This window comes from Phyllobates terribilis, unplaced genomic scaffold (assembly GCF_046119375.1).
Source record: "Phyllobates terribilis strain yellow unplaced genomic scaffold, ASM4611937v1 Scaffold_7__3_contigs__length_470593459, whole genome shotgun sequence".
Lineage (NCBI taxonomy): Eukaryota > Metazoa > Chordata > Amphibia > Anura > Dendrobatidae > Phyllobates > Phyllobates terribilis.
In genome coordinates this window covers 63,807,051-63,820,383 of record NW_027362767.1, presented here as the reverse complement: position 1 = coordinate 63,820,383, position 13,333 = coordinate 63,807,051, and positions in this window count along the sequence as shown.

Below are 13,333 nucleotides of genomic sequence, written 5' to 3'. Positions count from 1 at the left end.
ACAATATAACATTGTAATCAGTGCGGTGAAGCTGTCAGGATCAACTAGATTTCTTCAGGCTGAAATATGGAATCGTGCATGGCTAGATTATAAAAATGTTATAAAAATTTTTGTTACTAGACTGTCCTATTGTACCAATATTTCAACAGTATCTGACTGCTCTTTCGACATGTTTATTTTAGTAAATGCAATGCTTGTATTCTCCATAATATAAAACATTTAGAGAATTTTTTTTATCACTTTCTGGAGTATTATTCCTCTTTACTCCTATTAGAAATTCATCCATAAATTGACATACAATATATTTAAAGCGCTGCCGAACATGTTGGCGCTATATAAGCAAGTATAATAATAAATAAGAATGGGGTGTTACCAGTTTGGGGCGAGTCTTTGAACACTCCTACTCTGTCCAATCAGTGCAGACCATGCTAGGCTGCCTAGGGATGCATCATTTTGACAATGGTAACAGTTGTCAGTTTTCCAGATGAATTTCCTGGAGGAATAAGATAGGAATGTCACAACACAGAATTTTAAAAATAACGATGCTCCATAATTGTTATTTCAGGTGGACACAAATGTCTGAGATGGCTGACAAGTCTTCTTTAATGATCCGTACTACGGTGGTAACATCAAGACCCCTGGCGAAATAACTGAACAAAACTTACAGCACTTTAAAGGATCAAGACACTTTTTTCCCACAGTCTTATTCCAATCTTGAGTGGAACGCTTATGGCATCTCTGGCAGTCAGGCTGATAGAAATGAACGGTCCTGAATGCGGTCATAGTTAGGACTTCCCAAGCAACCAGTCTGTCTTAGACTAATAAGGGTTTAAAACAGTGGTCTAACTTGAAGCTAATGAGCCCCAATGCAAAATTTTCACAGATTTTTATTAGTATTGGTTTTTATCATATTGGCCAAAAGGACCTATTGGACCTCCCTAGGCATTCACTTTTAACATCATGTAATCCTCATCAGTAAGGCATATCCATCAGTCATATACGGTATGTTGTATATATACATATACAATGCCCTCTTTAAAGGAAACCTTTTAGTAAGGTGGCTAGGCAGTATTGTAATGCTATTAACATGCAGATTGACCCTATATATGCAGGTTATTTTTATTTATTTTTAGAGCACCATTGATTCCGTGGTACATGAGAAGGGGACACATACAAAATACAAATAGAAATTACAGTCAAGAAACTAACAATGACAGACTGGTACAAAAAGGAGAAAGCCCTGCCCTTGTGGGGTTACAGTCTACAGGGTAATAGCGTTTGGTGACATGACAGACATGACAGATTCCCTTTATCATCATGTGACTATAAGAGGCATATTGCCTTGCTGAAATGTAGCCATAATAATTAAAAGACAATAACATGTTTAACATGCAGAGGTGACAGAGTTTGTTTAATGATAATCTTTTATCTTCGATGATACGGCGCACATTACACCAAGCCTGTGATACAACTTCTCCAGTATGAGAAGACGTGCTATGCTTTAGGGAAGGTCATTTTTATAATGAGGTGTCCTTTCATACATATCATTACAATTTTTCCGCTAAGCAGAATTTACAAGATGTCACAGTGACATGTGAATGCAAGTGTCTATGTTTATTTTACCTCCTAGAGTGAAGGCAGAAAGTACAAGTACCTTAGACTTATAGATCAACCTTCTTCTAACTGTGTCAGTGCAGTTTCTTAAGAGAGCCCTGGAAAGACACAGCAATGCATGCGGAGGAGCAAGGATATGGAAAATAAACGTAATAAAAAAAATAAAAGGACCCTGTCTGCAAAAATAATAAAATGGTATTCAAGTGTGTTTGTTGTGTTTTGTCATATCAGCATTGTTCATTGTAAAGAAATGTCAGGCATTTAAGAAATTCTTGCATTGTGTATTTATGTTGTAGGTATCACAAAAAAAAATGTGAGGAAGCCGGTTTCCTTTACATTGCTTTATCTAAAATTGAATGCCAAATAAAAGGCTGTTATTTAGAGGAATACGCCAACAGACCTTCAAACACTCCATTAATAATCAGCAGTATGTACTGAGTTATATGTTGGATTAGGGGTCATTGTTCATACAATTGCAGCGTTTTGAGAATTGAACGTGAACTTTTTAAAGTAACTTCAGTCCATATGTGCATAAATGCAGTATAGGGAGTACAATATGATAAAATATTAATGTAGAGTTGAGAAAAAAGATTTGCAGTGCTCTGGTTCAGCTGTCACATTGGCAGCCCATGGCTGCTGGACAATAGCCCCGTGAACCTGTTCTTACCTGCCGGCATTCTCAGCGCCTCTCCTAATTAGTAGACCCGGCATCATGCTCACAAGATGTTGTGACCAGCTCACTAATCAGAAGAGTGAGCTTACTGATTGGCTGCAGCGCTGTCAACGTGACGCCAACACTGCAGACAGTGAAGAACTCTAGAGAGGGGCAAAAGACACATAATAGGGCAGTACTATTGTAAAAGAACACAACCAAGGGGGTGGTTGTGTTCACTTGGTGGTGTTGTGTGAAGGCACAACACCTGTTTGAGCTTTAATATCCGCTGCTGCCCCATAGCTAGGGGAGATATCTTTCATATGTGCATTTACCAGAATGGAGATAATCACATTAGGTAAGCTGCACTGCGGGGAATGAGGAGCTTTGGAGCTTCAAATAAGGTTTTTTACTAATACCAATGCATTTCATTGCCGGGCCTGCAACTTTGTTAAGGTCAAAAAAACAAGTGAGATTTGTATACTATTTGTATACCTACATGAACTAACACATTATCAAGAGTTATCTGTAAAATATAGCCTGAAGAAGTGTGTCTTACTCGAAAACAGTTGTCGCTCATTTTACTTCTCCTGGTCTACGCTCCTTACATGTTGTCAGAATAAAGTTGCTGTTTTAACGTACCAGTGGTGAGTGCCACTATTTACTATCTCATTCCTCTTGTCCAAATTTTGAGCACTTTTTCCCAATAGCCGAACACCACATTTTTTGCAAATCTTGGTAGATTTGCTTTCTGATGTTATGTGGATATATCAGCATTGTCAACGTTCCATGCCTCTTTGATTATATTTCTGTAAAATATATGCTCAATTTATTAAGTATCTATAGAAAGAGACCATATTGAACACAGAAAAAGCTCCATAGCTAAAAATTTATTCATTAAATTAAAAAAAGAAGACCCTATATTTTGGGTCAGTTCAATCACTGCTGACGACGTCCTCCATGGTCCTGTGTGAGTTTAAAGAGCTATTTTATTATCTTTGTAGCACTTCAGTGGCCTTTATGGAGAGGCTAGTTAAAAAGTGACTTTTCTTGTCTGTTGTTTCAGTAAATTCTGTTCTAGAGATGAGCTTCATTAGACTTGAACAAATAGCTAGTTTTTTTTTCTACCGTCATAATTAACTTTTTTCCCAAGGCAGTGACACCGATGTGTAAAAACTGGGAAATGTAACATGTACTATTAAGTACATTTGGTCTTTTCAACACTTCTTCAACTATTTTCTAGAAATTACTGTGGCATAACTTTATTTATGTTTGTAAAAAGATGAAAGTTTCACCAAACAATTAATTGTCTCTGTAATACTTGTACAATATGTGCTGGGTCATCCTGTATAAGGCATTATTTTTGTACCTGGTCTCTGCTGTGGATCATAAATAGGGGACACTATCTGTCTGCTCAGAATTCCCTAATGGGCCAATAAAAAAAATGCTAAACTAATGATGGCTTCAATCAATGTAAGATCTATTTGTCAACAAAGCCCCACCCCTGAGGAATCACTGCTGTATTATTAGCAGCAGCATTTAGGACAATTCCTCTCTTTCTAGCTGAGGTTGCCCCACAAGCTTAAAAATTTGCAACTGTTGTAGTGCTGGATTCTGTTGCACACATCATACCAACGCATGCAGTATAATTTATTGTCTATAGATTGCAATAACAAATCATTACAAAGTGCTGGGGCGTGCTCACAGCCTCCGCTCACTGTGTACTAAGAGGTGACTGAAGCCGCTCAAGGCGTGCCTTTATAATTGAAAGGCGGCAACTCCCGAGAGGAATAAAGTTTATTTTCTCTCGGTAGGTGCACTTTCAGTAAGGTATCCTGACAGCACTGTAAGGGTGTGATCACACATGGCATTTTTGTAACATGTTTTTAAGTGCATTAAAAACGCTGTGTTTTACAGTACCAGCAAATTAAATGAGATTTCAAAAGTCTCTTTCACATGCTATGTTGTTTTTTTTTTGTCTTTATTGAGCTGCTTGGCATTTTTTTTTATTAAATCATATCAATATTTACAATGTTTTTGCAGCATTTTTCACCCATTCAAATAAAAATAGAAAAAAAACGCATGTAAAGACAAAGCAAAAATGCACTGAAAAATGCATGAAAAACACATAAAGAAAGCGTGTATTGTACACAGCATTTTTCTTACCAACACTTTGGTTTTTGGTGCAGAAAAAATCTGTAGCAAAAACGCTGCGTGTGAACATACCCGAACACTACTAACCTGCAACTTAATCCTATATCTGCAGGTTAATAGCATTTGGAGACATGACAGGTTCTCTTTAAGGATATCCTTTAAATTATATATAAAATTTAATGACGCCTCCAATGGAGCCAAAAAATATGCATGCTTAGTTGTAAAGATTTATGATTAGAAAGCACACATTATCAAGATCAGGGGACATCCGCTTTAAAGGGCTGCAAAATAGCTAAAGTGGAATGAAATGTGTGCTGTGCATAATGTGAAAGAAATGGCACGTAACTATTCATGCAACAAAAGAAGACGGGAAGGAAACGTTCTACTTTGTTGGACAAGTCTAGGCTTGAGCAAGTCATTCAATACATCATTCTGTACTGTTCCAGTTGCACAACATAGTGTGGAAAAGCTGCAGCGTGTCCTTGCCTCGGCTTTTCTACTTTACTTTTTTTTTTATTATTATTTGTGAAAAGATTTTGCACAAACTAAATATTCTAAATGGAGATTGTAGGTTTTATGTTCCACAGATCACTGTGTACCTTCAGTGCAGATAGGTAGCTCTCAGTGCGTGTAGCGAGTAACAACTCGTATGCTCTTTTCTCAGATGTATTTTTAAAAGGACTGTTCCACTTCATGAACCGAACTTTGAAAATGTATTTGAAAGCAAAAATTGGCACAGTTTTAAAATAAAGGTACTTTTTTTTGCTTTCAAATACATTTTCAAAAGTTGGGTTCATGAAATGGAACTGTCCTTCTCAGCCCTCCAAGAATAAATGTAGGATGTGCCAAAGGAAGGCTTGGTACCCTTGGCACTGTGTCCAAAGGAAACATGATGTGCACCCAAAGTGCTGATGAATAAATGTACTAAGCACCAGAGGATTTTTTTTACCACATTTTAAATTAGGTAATTATTGGTATTTCCCTTAAAGGGTTTATCCACTTCTTGGACAACCCTTTGTTAAATGCAATAGTGCTTCTTGTAGAATAAATACACAGTATACCCACCTTTTGGACGGGTGCTATTTCAGCGATATCGGCACCATGTCTGCTGTTGCTTATGTGACATTGTTATGCCACATGAGCGTTGCAGCCTATCAGTGGCCGCAGATGGGCAGCAGTGCTTACATTTCGCTTGTCCAAAACTGTTTTGTCTACGGAAAATGTGAGTGCTGCAGCACTCTCGTGGCATAACAATGTCGTGTGAGAACCAGCAGACAAAACACTGGTGTTACTGGAATGGCGGTCCGGGAGGGGAAGTATATGGTGTTTATATTTTACATGTTGCATTGAACAATTAGTAGATGTTAGGGATCCGGATGGTGGAACCACTGTGCCGTGGTACTAGGAGGGACCAGAAGGGCGTGACTAAGGACCAACCTGGACCGACCATGGCTACACGGCAGCTCAGTTGACTCAGTGAACCAGAGAAGGACTGAGAGGGTGGATCAGGTGCCACTCTGGGACCGACCTCGTGTGAGGGCAGGCTACTCCCGTGGGACTGGCGACAGGTGTAGACGGGCACGGCAGATAGACTCGGTAGTAGGCAGACAGACAAGCACTTCAGGAGTACAGGCTGGTGGGCACGGCTAATAGGCAGGCACGGTTGGTAGACAGGCTGGCGGGCATGGCTGATTAACCGGCTGGCAGTCACAGCTGGTAGACAGGCTGGCGGGCACAGCTAGTAGACAAGCTGGCAGGCACAGATGATAGACAGGCTGGCGGGCACGGCTGATAGACAGGCTGGCGGGCACAGCTGATAGATGGGCTGGCTTGCAGCACGAGGATCTGAGAACTGACAGAAAGGTTAGGAGATCAAACTAACATATTGCATAGGCACCTCCATATTGGGGGAGATGCCTTATATATTACCTGTCCTCCGGCCATTGGCCGGGAACATCTTAGGAAGGTGAGCGCAGCCCCTTTAAGAGACAGGGAGCAAGCGCGCGCGCAGCCCCATTAAGAGACAGGGAGCACGCGTGCGCGCCCTAAGCACAGTGCCCGGGGATCTGCGTGCAGTGCTCGCACCCCGGACACAGCCAGCGTGGGAGACGAGCGGCGGCGCCGGAGACACCTGGCCGGGGCTGCGGCGGTAAGGGGGTTAGTGTCTCTGCAAGGGCTGGAGGCAGAGACGCTGGTGCTACAGTAGACAATCCTTTTAAAGGCATTCTCAGACAAAATTGGAGCAAACTCAGAAAATTTTGGAAACCACACAAGCAGCAGTCACCTTTTGAATTCTTTGCAGCTCCAGCGATGCCTCTCCTCTGCTCCTGGCCGGTTTATTGGGCTCCTGCAATGAAGTCCCTTTTACAACATGACTGCGGCAGAAGCTAATTGTCAAAAGCAGTCTTATGTCCTACGTCTTGGTATCCCCACTTGATTAAGATTACCCTTTAAATAAGTTTTTTTTAAGTTTGTAAAGAAATGGCTCTTACCTAGTGCCAGGCTCATATTCCTTAGGTCCACCAGAATAAATCTCTTGGCTCAACCTCCAGCAGTACATGGCAAGTGCAATAAGTGAGTTTTAAAAATGTTTTCAAAAAAAGTTTAAGAATAATAATAAAAATAAGAAATAATAATGAAACACAAAACTTTGTAAATTATTATTAAATTGTATTTTGTAGATAACATTTTATTAGTTTAGGTTTTTTTTGTGATTTTTCTCCTAGTAAATAGATCTTTTTTGACTAGTGAATAGTGATTGGTTCCAAAGGGGTTGTCTTCTGCTCAACTTTTGGGGCCTATTGTTGTGCCAGAGTCTGAATTCTCTGGTCGATCAGTCTAACTGTCCTTGTTCTAAGGGTGAAGTGAAGATTTTGTCTGATAGTTGGCACACAAAAAAAATCTTGGCTTGTCTTTACATGTATACTTTACAAAGTATTTATAAAGACTTATTTGTGCATTAGGTGTTTATAAAACAATACTTTTTGGATAATTACAGTACAGACCAAAAGTTTGGACACACCTTCTCATTTAAAGATTTTTCTGTATTTTCATGACTATGAAAATTGTACATTCACACTGAAGCCATCAAAACTGTGAATTAACACATGTGGAATTATATACTTAACAAAAAAGTGTGAAACAACTGAAAATATGTCTTATATTCTAGGTTCTTCAAAGTAGCCACCTTTTGCTTTGATGACTGCTTTGCACACTCTTGGCATTCTCTTGATGAGCTTCAAGAGGTAGTCACCGGAAATGGTTTTCACTTCACAGGTGTGCTCTGTCAGGTTTAATAAGTGGGATTCCTTGCCTTATAAATGGGGTTGGGACCATCAGTTGTGTTGTACAGAAGTCTGGTGGATACACAGCTGATAGTCCTACTGAATAGACTGTTAGCTGCTTTCTTCTTGCCATAATACAAATTCTAAGTAAAGAAAAACGAGTGGCCATCATTACTTTAAGAAATGAAGGTCAGTCAGTCCGAAAAATTGGGCAAACTTTGAAAGTGTCCCCAAGTGCAGTTGCAAAAACCATCAAGCGCAAAGAAACTGGCTCACATGAGGATTGCCCCAGGAAAGGAAGACCAAGAGTCACCTCTACTTCTGAGGATAAGTTTATCCGAGTTACCAGCCTCTGAAATCGCAGGTTAACAGCAGCTCAGATTAGAGACCAGGTCAATGCCACACAGAGTTCTAGCAGCAGACACATCTCTTCAACAACTGTTAAAAGGAGACTTTGTGCAGCAGGCCTTCATGGTAAAATAGCTGCTAGGAAACCACTGCTAAGCATCGGCAACAAGCAGAAGAGACTTGTTTGGGCTAAAGAACACATGGAATGGACATCAGACCAGTGGAAATCTGTGCTTTGGTCTGATGAGTCCAAATTTGAGATCTTTGGTTCCAACCACCGTGTCTTTGTGCGACGCAGAAAAGGTGAACGGATGGACTCTACATGCCTGGTTCCCACTGTGAAGCATGGAGGAGGAGGTGCGATGGTGTGGGGGTGCTTTGCTGATGACACTGTTGGGGATTTATTCACAATTGAAGGTATACTGAACCAGCATGGCTACCACAGCATCTTGCAGCGGCATGCTATTCCATCCGGTTTGCGTTTAGTTGGACCATCATTTATTTTTCAACAGGACAATGACCCCAAACACACCTCCAGGCTGTGTAAGGGCCATTTGACCAAGAAGGAGCGTGATGGGGTGCTACGCCAGATGACCTGGCCTCCACAGTCACCAGACCTGAACCCAATCAAGATGGTTTGGCGTGAGCTGGACCACAGAGTGAAGGCAAAAGGGCCAGCAAGTGCTAAGCATCTCTGGGAACTCCTTCAAGATTGTTGGAAGACCATTTCTGGTGACTACCTCTTGAAGTTCATCAAGAGAATTCCAAGAGTGTGCAAAGCAGTTATCAAAGCAAAAGGTGGCTACTTTGAAGAACCTAGAATATAAGACATATTTTCAGTGGTTTCACACTTTTTTGTTAAGTATATAATTCCACATGTGTTTAATTCATAGTTTTGATGCCTTCAGTGTGAATGTACAATTTTCATAGTCATGAAAATACAGAAAAAATCTTTAAATGAGAAGGTGTGTCCAAACTTTTAGTCTGTACTGTACATAAAGTATATATACTGGGTAAAGTGTATAAATCAGGTGAACCCATATTCCTGTGAATGCTACTTATGGATATAGTAGGATTTGTTAGTACCAAATGCATAATAAATATGATGAAACGTCAATTAAAGGTTTTGTTAAAAGTCTGAATATTTTTATTAGTTTTTATCACATATTTTTGGAGGTATCCATTGATTCCAGGTAACTATTCAAAAATTACTTTATCTTTTAGCAAAGACAAGCTGGTTGAGCACATTAATGAGGAGGCCTGAAGGTTAATTATGCTGAGTGTGGCCTATAGGAAGTCTGCAGTTGGAGTGACCTTGTAAACCTCTTACACATAATGACACGACCATTTAAAAAATGTTGTCATATCCTATGCAAAGCAAAAACAACACACACCATCCAAACAGTATACCCTCATGTGCAAGTTGCTTCTTGGCCGTATTGTGTGAAATCTCGTTATCAGCCGTGTGTAACTGTATCCAGTAGAGGTAATGCGATATGATTGTAATTAAACTTTGAACTGACTGGTGAGCCTCTTCTTGTTTTATGTTGTCTTTTTCACATCTTTACTGTCAGCACTCAGTTCTAATTGGAATTTAGATCTCCCTTAGGGTTGCCATTCTTTTACCTACCAAGTTGCTGCAGTTAACATTCTGTGGATATTTACATTTTTATGCAAAGAGTGGTTTGATGTAGTCACGTTGACTCATATACAGGGGGGAAAATAAGTATTTGATACACTGCTGATTTTGCTAATTTTTTCACCTACAATGAATGGAAAGGTCTATAATTTTTATCTATCGTAGGTACACTTCACCTTTGAGAGACAGAATTTAAAAATAAAAAACAGAAAATCACGTTCTTTGATTTTTAATTAATTAAATTGCATCTTATTGCATGAAATAAGTATTTGATCACCTACCAACCAGCAAGAATTCTGTCTCTAACGGACCTGTTAGTTTTTCTTAAAGAAGCCCTCCTACTCTGCACTCATTACCTCTACTAATTGCACCTGTTTGAACTTGATACCTGTATAAAAGACACCTGTCCACACACAAATCAATCACACTCCAACCTCTCCATCATGGCCAAAACCAAAGAGCTGTTAAGGACACCAGGAACTGTAGACCTGCACAAGGCTGGGATGGGCTACAGGACAATAGGCAAGCAGCTTGGTTAGAAGGCAACAACTGTTGGCACAATTATTAGAAAATACAAGAAACACAAGATGACTGTCAATCTTCCTCGGTCTGGGGCTCTATGCAAAATATCTCCTCGTGGGGTAAGGATGATTCTAAAAAAGGTCAAGAATCAGCCAGAACTACACGGGAGGACCTGGTTAATGACCTGAAGAGAGCTGGGACCACAGTCTCAAACACTACCGTTAGTAACACACTATGCCATCATGTTTTAAAATCCTGCTCACATGTATCATGAGATTTTGGCCAACAACTTCCTTCCCTCAGTAAGGGCACTGAAGATGGGTTGTGGCTGGATTTTTCAGCATGACAATTACCCAAAAAACACACAGCCAGAGCACCTGAGGAGTGGCTCCATAAGAAGCATTTCACTATCCTGGAGTGGCCTAGCCAGTCTCCAGACCTGAACCCAATAGAAAATCTTTGGAGGGAGCTAAAACTCAATGTTGCCCAGCGACAGCCCCGAAAACTGAAAGATCTGGAGAAGATCTGTATGGAGGAGTGGGCCAAAATCCCTGCTGCAGTGTGTGCAAACCTGGTCAAGAAGTACAGGAAACGTCTGACCTCTGTAATTGCAAACAAAGGTTTCTCTACAAAATATTAAGTTCTGTTTTTCTATTGTATCAAATACTTATTTCATGCAATAAAATGCAAATCATACAATGTGATAAATCATGTATACAATCATGTATACAATGTATAAATTGTATATAATCATATATAATGTATATAATGTATATAATGTATATAATCATGTATACAATCATGTATACAATGTATAAATCATACAATGTGATTTTCTGGATTTTTTTTAAGATTCTGCCTCTCACAGTTGATGTGTACTTACGATAAAAATTCAGACCTCTCAATTTTTTGTAGGTAGTGTAAGGCGGGGCGGTGTTCACACCGTGCAGTAACTGAGGCAGTGACCCAAGCAAGTCCAACATAAACAGCTTTTATTTCAGCAACTCACGGGTTAACAGAAAGTCCTCCGGTTCGCAGCCGGGTTAACAGAAGTCCATACACAATGGTTGCCGTGGGCAACGGCCGCTGTCCGGGCTGTTTTCTGCCAAGTTTTCCTGCTATGCTCCTAGCAGGTCCCAACACTGAACAACACTAATCCTTAGTGCAGGGTTTTTAAAGGACCTGTGGCAAAAGCCACTGGAAAACCCAGGTTGGAGGGAGGAGGCTGCCCCACTGCCTTCCTGTAGCCTCCTCCAAAAAATGAAGGCCCTGCCAGGTTTTACTTAATCTGCCTTAGCCAGATAGCCTGACCAGCTCAATGCTCACCTTCATTCCTGCATTGCAGCCACAGGTGAGTTTGTGACTGCATTGCACTTGAATGGATCTAATAGGTCTCTGTACACATTCTTGGGGATATATAACGTCCCTCGTACATGATCCCGGGCACTGCCTCACATATCCCCCTCTCTGTTCAAACTTGTGGGGTTGAACATTTGTCACCATACAGGGTGCCCGGGACAGGGCATCCACGTTTGCCTGTGACTTCCCAGGGCGATGTTCTACAGAGAAACTGAAATTTTGCAGTGACAGGAACCACCTGGTGACTCGCACATTCCTCTCCTTGGCATTTTTCATCCATACCAAGGGTGAGTGGTCCGTCACCAAGCGGAACTGACGACCGAGTAAATAATAACGTAGCGATTCCAAGGCCCACTTAATAGCCAAACACTCTTTCTCTACCACGCTATAGTTTTTCTCTGCCGGCACAAGTTTTCTCCTCAAGTAGGTGACCGGGTGCTCTTCATCATTCACTTTTTGTGACAAAACCGCCCCTAGGACTACCTCCGAGGCATCTGTCTGTACAATGAAGGTTTCCTTGAAGTTGGGGCTGATGAGGACCGGCTGTCCACACAGGGCCAACTTCATGGACTGAAAGGCTTCTTCTGCCTGAGGGTTCCACCGAACCATTACCGATTTTTTTCCTTTCAAGCGATCGGTCAGGGCCACCTTTCTCCCAGCAAAATTAGGTATAAACCGGCGGTGATACCTAAGGATGCCAAGGAACGCCCTCACCTACTTTGTACTTGACGGTTTAGGCCAATTTTTTATGGCCTCAACTTTATTTATTTGGGGCTTCATAACTCCTCAGCCAATCACATACCCCAAATACCGGGCTTCCTCTAGCCCTATCGCACATTTTTTTGGGTTTGCCGTTAACCCCGCGGCTCTGAGAGAATCCAGCACTGCTTGTACGTGGGATAGACGCGTATGCCAGTCGGTGCTAAAAATTATAATATCATCTAGATACGCGGACGCATACTCCTGATGAGGCTTGAGCACTATGTCCTTCAACCTCTGGAATGTAGCCGGGGCCCCATGTAACCCAAAAGGTAAGACCACATAGTGATATAGACCCTCCGGAGTTATGAAGGCGGTCTTTTCCTTCGCCGATTTTGTGAGAGGTACCTGCCAGTAACCCTTGGTGAGATCGAGCATGGTAAAGTACTCGGCCTGCCCCAGTCTCTCAATCAACTCATCCACCCTGGGCATTGGATAAAGGTCAAACTTCGACACTTCATTTAGTTTTCGGAAATCGTTACAGAAGCGTAACGATCCGTCTGGTTTCAGAATCAGTACGATGGGGCTAGCTCACTCACTCCGTGATTCCTCGATGACGCCTAACTGGAGCGTCTGTTTTACCTCAGCCGTGATGGCTTGCCTCCGGGCTTCGGGTACCCGGTATGGTCTCATTCGCACCCTTACCCCAGGTTCGGTGACAATGTCATGTTGGAGAACTGTAGTCCTACCCGGTAGCTCTGAGAACACATCGGTATACTGCTGCACCAGTGAGCGAGCCTCTGGTCGCTGCTGTTTAGTGAGAGCATCACTTATACTGACCTCTCCTCTGGACACATCCCTGGCTGAAGGTAGAGAACTCTCTGGTGATATGCCCGGAGTGACGTCTGTAACTAAGCACTCTCGATCTCTCCAAGGTTTTAGCAGGTTTACATGATAAAGCTGCTCAGGTTTCCTCCTTCCGGTAATTTACCTCCCCCACCTTTTCTCGAACCTCATATGGCCCTTGACACTTGGCCATGAGCTTACTCTTGGCTGTGGGTA